Here is a 6,000-nt window from a genome sequence, read left to right on the forward strand (position 1 = left end):
GTGTTGAAGAGCAAGCCCTGTTAAAACAGGTGAACACATGGCGCGATCACCCGTTGAGCAGGAGCTCCGGTTCCTGGTCGTGGCCGAAGAGGAACCCCTGCCCTGGCAATAGTGCTAGGCACGCGAAGAGGTGGCGCGGTCACGCCGGGAAGATGCCCCCCGGTGCCGATCGTTGCTGAAGAAAAATGGCCTGTCCTCGTGGAATGTCAGGTGGGCGTGATGACATCTAGGATAAGCCGCATCATCATTATCAACCAACCATGGTGGACGAAGATGGACACGGTCAGCCGTGGAGATACGATGTCCCGGTTCCTGGCCGTGTCGAAGAACAAGCTCCTGCCCTGGCAGGTGAACACATGGCGCGACCACCCAGAATGGGCTTACTTCGGTTCCTGGTCGTGGCCGAAGAAAAATCCTGTGCCTTACCGTACAGGTTGAAAATGTCCTACCGCTGGATAGGAGGTGCAACGGCGTGGATCCGCAGATACCCCATGTGCCTAGCGCATGGCGTTTTTGCGGGCGGCCGCAATAACGCGAAATGCGTTGAAGTGCCGAAGCGTCGTTGTGGCTATACGCTGGTATTCCTTTATGAATTCTAACGAGTGAAAGCTGCCGGCGGCCCACGTTAGGGGAGAGGTTTTAGTGGGTAGTATGTCCAGCCTCGGGAGTGCCCACTCTGGGCTACCCGTCTAGGTCGCCCCTTCAGGGCTGTGGCCTACTCTTGGGCTAAACTCAACCCTTAAGGGTTGTGTTGCCAGGTCGCCCCCTTCTGGCGTTGCCTCTTTGGGTTTGCCCTCACCTCACGGGCGGCAGGCTGCCCCTTCAGGGCGGACATGAGTCCCACACTGCCCGGGTCCCCTCTAGCCGAATAGCCGAAAAGGGGAAACAACCCGCGCGTGCGCAAACGCATTTCCTCTTCCACCTGAATCAAAAAAAAAAAAAAAAAAGTTTTCAGGGGGACCCACGGACCTGGCCAAGTGTACTGGCTGGGCGGGGAGGTGATACCCCGACGTGGCGCGTCCCCAGGTGGCGGATAGGGGAATGCTCGCCATGCACTTTTCGGAGTGCATGGAGGGTAGGAATGAAATAAAATAGCTCCCGCGGACCAAACACCAAGGGAAGGAAAACCCATCAAAACCTCCCCTGTGGCTGGGGGATAGAATACAGACACGGTAACCCCTGCCTGTCGAACAAGGCGACTGAAAGGGGGACGATCGCTGCCGCAGGAATGACCTCACAGATGATCCGGGGCGATGCCGGTGGGATCTACGGATCCTGGCAGGTCCTCCCTTGCCGGTAAGGCCTGGGTCGGAGAGGCGAAAAGGTGGCTGCAGCGTCGTTCAGTTCTCCAGGGGCCAGGCTGCGTGGCGGTCGGGTGCGGGTAGCGAACCCGGAGTGCCCAAGCAATTACACCGTAACGTAGTGGTCACGTTTCGCTGGAACGGGGGGCTTGCCTTCATTGGCCGGCCCGCGAGGATGACAACCGCTATAAAAAATCTCTAGCCCCAAGCTGCGGTACGCGGTGATGAGGGCGCCCCTGGGGTCAGCGCCAGGGGTGGCTGATGGGTGCATCAGTCTCTAGCGGTCAACCCCGGGGTATCTGGCGACCCCCCGGGTGTACTAGCCTTACCCGGGTAAGGCGGCTCTGCCCGGGTGGATCCACAGACCCACCCACTCGTGGGAACACTATGGATGACTTGAAACTAAAAACGCCAACAACAACAACAAACACTGGACGGGACGTACCGACGACGACTGCGGCTGTTCAACAGGACGCGGGACGGGAAACGGGCGCGGAGGATATGGCGCAGCCCAGCACTAGCAGGATAACGGATGCGCGCCGCCTATCCGTCCGATTAACTAGGGCGGATGTGGAGTGGCCTTCCCTGAGGCCGGTACGAGGAGGGGCCGGAGTTTCCCCGGCGGCCTCTGATGCCCCCGCATCCAGAGATAGTGAGGTGGACTCGGACTCGGACGAGTCACTCTCCTCGTCAGTATCTCTGGAGGCACGGCGCACGAGCAGGAGGGGTCGCCCGCCGATCACGGGCCAGTACTTGTGGCTCGCTCCGGCTAAGCAGAGAGTCCTGGATGTCCAGCGCCGGGAACATGACCTGCTGGAGGAGAGAAGGGTGCTCGATCCTAACGAGGACCCTATAGAACCGAGTCGGGGTAGCAGGTCCCTCCCGGACCCTGAGGACCTGGCGGAGGAAGTCAAGTCCCCACGCGCCACCATATTGCGCAGTCCTTGGGGTTATGTCGCGACATCGACAGGGTCGCGAGCGTCTCCAAGGGGCTGAGAGGGACATTCGTTCGCAAGCTGAGGATGGCCTCCCGCTACCTTGAGGCCATCCACACGGAAGCGGGAATCAGGGCTTCGCCTGCCAGGGCCGATAAAGAGGTGAAGGAGCTTCGCGAACAGCTGAAGCTGCGGGAGGAACAAGTGGCTGACCAGGAGGCCCAAATCAACATCCTGCAAAATAGCCTGGCAGACATTACGTGCAGGGTCGCTGCCACAGAGGTGCCGGCGCCTGAAGGCCCGGCCCATCCAAAACGTCGGCGAGGCCCGGCTCGCCGTTGTCTGGCGAAGAGGCGGGCAGGAAAAGGAGGGAAGGACGCAGTCGAAGCTTTCGACTTACCGTCTTGCCCGCCTGAATGTCCCGTGGTGCAAGTCCCAATCCCAGCTGCTGCACCTGGAAAAGAGGAGGGGAAGGTTGGTGGCCTCGAGCCCGACCTGATGAGGGGATTTGCGGCTCTCCTCGAAAAGGGCCCGTCGGGGCTCCGGGCGGAGTTCAAAGCCGCAGTTGCAGCCGTCCAGCCCCCGCCTAAGAGGGCGGAGCATGTTAAGGGGGGAGCTGCGGCTGCGACCATCCCCACTGCATCGAGGAAGGAAGCTGAGAGGCGGGTGCGGAATAGGACCCTGCCTGCCACGGAGCCGTTGCCCGGGCCCTCCTCAGCACCCGACCAACCGGCATCATTTGTGGAGGCTAGAATGGCGCGGATTGTCGAAGAACATCGGAGGACGGCGGATGGGACGGTGGTCGGCCGCCGCGCTAAACCTGCAGAGAAGAAGGCGGCAGCGGCCAAGGCCCCTCCCTCCCAGAGCTCCAAGGTGGTCGCCCAGAAGGGGCAGAAGAGAGTGGCGGCTCCGGCGGTTAAGGGGCAAGGGGCCCAACCTGCCAGGCAGAAGGCCCCCCGCCCTCCTCGTCCTGCGGCGGTCACCATCCACCTAGCTGCCGAGGCTAAGGTCTCATACGCCGAGGCCATGCTCATGGCCCGGGAGCGGGTTAAGTTGGTGGAGCTGGGCATCACGGCGTTGATGCCCAGAAGCGCTCGGACCGGTGGCTTGGTCCTCGAGTTACCTGCGGAGGACAGGACGGAGAAAGCTGCCAAGTTGGCTGACCGACACCGCCAGGTGTTCAGTGGCACCGAGGTGAGGGTTGCCCGCCCCATAAAAATGGGCGAGGTTAGGGTGACCGGTCTCGACGACTCGGTCACCCCGGCGGAGGTGGCGGCCGCATTGGCCGCTGCGGGGGGTTGTTCCGCTGAAGAAATTAAAATGGGGGAGATTCGCACCTCCCCCCAAAGGATGGAGGCTGTCTGGGCGAGATGCCCTCTAGCGGCACTCAAAAAGTTATCCGCCTCTGGGAGGGTTCTGGTCGGGTGATCCTCGGCCAGAATACAGGCGCTACCACCGCGGATATTGCAGTGCTATCGCTGCCTGGAAAGAGGACATATTAGGCAGCGATGCACCTGCGAAGCTGATAGGTCCGACCGCTGCTATGCGTGCGGAGAGTCGGGCCACGTGGCCAGCAAGTGTAGCGCCACCCCGCGGTACCCCCTCTGTGCGGACCTGGGGCGGCCCGCGGGGCATCGATTGGGGGCAAAAGGTTGTGCCCCCTCCTCCTCCCAGAGGAAGAAGAAGAGTGCCGTTGAAGGGGCAGGAACAGCCCCCAAGGAACGGGCATCAAGGAGCAAGCCTGCGGAGTCGAAGAAGGGGGGCAAGAAAAATCCCCCTGCCAAGTGGGCGAGTAAAAATGCCGCGGAGGCGGCTCGTAAAGCCTAGGTATGGGACCCAAGGGCCCTGTGCTTCAGGCCAACTTGAACCACTCGGCCAGGGCTCAGGACATGTTGTTCCAATCCCTGGCCGAGTGGAAGGCTGGGTTGGCGGTGGCCGCAGAGCCGTACCAAGTCCTCGGCAGGCCAGATTGGTTCGGGGACGAGGACGGCTCCGTGGCGATTATTGGCACCGCAGTACCCCCACACCCCGCCCCACTGGAACGGGGCCGGGGGTTCGTCGGCGTGCTGTGGGGTGAAATAGCGTTGGTGGGGCTCTATGCCCCGCCCAGATGGCCTCTCGCGCAATATGAACAGTACCTGCACCGGGTGGGGGACTTTGTCTTCCGTTGTTCCCCCCGGCCAGTGCTAGTCCTCGGGGACTTTAATGCCCATGCGTCACTTTGGGGCTCCCCGAGGACAGACGCGAGAGGCAGGGCGGTCGTAAATTGGGCGGCGGGGCTAGGACTCCACCTGCTCAATGTGGGGTCCGTTAGCACCTGCGTGCGTGCCGAGGGGGAGTCTATAGTCGATCTGTCTTTCGCTACTCCCCTGGCCGCGCGTATGGTGCAGAGATGGAGGGTGGTGGAAGAGGCGGTCACACTTAGTTACCATCTATACATCCGGCTCGACCTTTCCACCACCGCTCGCCGTCCCTTTGAACCACCACTGCTACGATGGGCGCTGAAGAGGATGGACGTGGCTGCTGATGGCTGCAGCCCTCGCTCTGGCCTCGCTGCCAACACCTGCCGGGCCGGTCGCGGACATTGGGGAGGTGGTAGAATGGTTCCGGAGAGCGATGAAGGAGGTGTGCGACGCCGCTATGCCCCGGGCCAAGAACAGCCCCAGGCGGGCCGCCTACTGGAGGACGGGCGAAATTGGTGATCTGAGACGAGATTGTTTCGCAGCCCGTCGCCAGTGGCAAAGGGCTCGCAGAAGAAGGACATTCCGCGACCCAGCGATGGAGGAGGATCTGTACGGGCAGTACCGAGTTTTGGAGACTGCCCTACAGGCAGCCATCAGGGAGTCTAAATCCCGGGCATGGGACGAGCTCCTAGGCTGTTTCCAGAAGGACCCATGCGGGCGCCCATACAAAATGGTGATGAGCAAGCTTAAGCCCTGGGCGCCCTCGGTCACGGAGAGCCTCGACCCCCAGTTTTTGGGACGTGTAGTCGACACTTTGTTCCCACGAGAGAGGGAACACACCCGCCCCCGCCGCACCACGAGGAGCTGGTTTGGTCCGACAAACTGTGGGTCACGGAGGAGGAGCTGGCCGGGGCGATTAAACGGATGGGGGCCCGAAACACTGCTCAGGGTCCCGATGGCGTCCCCGGCCGTGCCTGGGTGAAGGCTCTACGCGTCCTCGGTCCGAGATTGAGACGCCTCTGCAGCGCCTGCATTAAGGATGGAGTCTTCCCAGAACAGTGGAAGACGGGGCGGCTAGTCCTCATCCGGAAGGATGGGCGACCCGCCGACAGTCCCTCGGCCTACCGGCCCATCGTGCTGTTGGACGAGGTGGGGAAGGTGTTCGAGCGGATTCTGGTATCCCGCCTCGTCCACCACCTGTCCCAAGAGGGTCCCGACTTGGGCGAGTCGCAATATGGCTTCAGGCGGGGGCGCAGCACTATCGACGCAATCCAGTCGATGCGCTCCCGCTGCGACTCGGTCACGTCCCGGGGCAGGGTGGCGTTAGGCGTTAGTCTAGACATCGTCAACGCCTTCAACACCCTGCATCACGGGACGATAAGGGGGGCGCTGATACGTCACAAGGCGCCCCCTACATGAGGAGGATCGTCGGCGACTACCTCCGGGACAGGAAGATTATGTTCAGGGGCCGGGATGGCCAGATGCACGAGAGGGGCGTGGATTGTGGCGTACCCCAGGGTTCTGCGAAAGGTCCCACACTTTGGGACCTGGGGTACAACCCGGTCTTGCGGGTCGAGCTAC

Source organism: Osmia bicornis, unplaced genomic scaffold (assembly GCF_907164935.1).
Source record: "Osmia bicornis bicornis unplaced genomic scaffold, iOsmBic2.1, whole genome shotgun sequence".
In the NCBI taxonomy this organism is placed as follows: Eukaryota; Metazoa; Arthropoda; class Insecta; order Hymenoptera; family Megachilidae; genus Osmia; species Osmia bicornis.